The following is a 1094-nucleotide window of genomic DNA, read 5'->3' on the forward strand; positions in this document are numbered from 1 at the left end:
ATAACGTCATGTAGTATTACGATATAGCGTAGAACGTTATGTAGTATTACTTTATAACGAATAACGTTATGTAGAATTACGTTATAACATATAACGTTATTTAGCACAACGTTATAACGTATAACGTTATGTAGTATTACATTATAACGTATAACGTTATGCAGTATTACGATATAACTTATAACGTTATGTGGTATTACGATATATTGTATAACGTTATGTAGTATTATGTTATAACGTATAACGTTTTATAGTGTATCGATATAACGTATAACGGTATGTAGTATTACGTTATAACGTAAAACGTTAAGTGGTAATACGTTATAACGTAAAACGTTATGTAGTATTACGACATAACGATCAACGTTATGTGGTATTACGATATAACGTATAACATTACGTAGTATTACGTTATACCGTATACCCTTAAGTAGTACTACGTTATAACGTCTAACGTTATTTACTACAACTTTATAACGTTTTTTTTTAATTTTTTTTTATTTTTAAATAAATCATTTTACAATTTGTCCATTAGGACATTTGGTAAAATATTATAGTTTGGGTTTTGATGAAATATAACATGTGGATGGTTACCCCCAGCGGGACTCCATCTTCCAGGTTGTTTATTGTTCTATTGTGAGGTCTGCAGGGTGCTTCTTCTTCAGTCTTCTTTCTATTATTGTTTTATTCGTTTCAGCAACCAGCTGATTTGGGCGTGTTGCAAGTCTTTCTTTATATTTTTTTGCATATCTGGCGATTTCCTCTTTAACTGTTGGAATCTTTAAGTCTTTTCGTATATCTTCACTTCTGACGTACCATGGCGCGTTAACTATTGTCCTTAGGATTTTTGCTTGCTCTATTTCTATTTTATTTATGTGACTCATTGCTGCCATCTCCCATAGTGGGACTCCGTATGTCCAGATTGGTTTGATTATTGTTTTATATATGTTTAGTTTGTTCATTATGCTTAATTTAGATTTTCTATTGATTAACCAGTACATCTGCTTCATTTTTTCACGTATTCTGTTTGTTATTGATTTTATGTGATACTTCCATGTGAGGCGTGTGTCTAAATGTATTCCTAGATATTTGAC

This window comes from Bombus pyrosoma, linkage group LG1 (assembly GCF_014825855.1).
Source record: "Bombus pyrosoma isolate SC7728 linkage group LG1, ASM1482585v1, whole genome shotgun sequence".
NCBI lineage: Eukaryota > Metazoa > Arthropoda > Insecta > Hymenoptera > Apidae > Bombus > Bombus pyrosoma.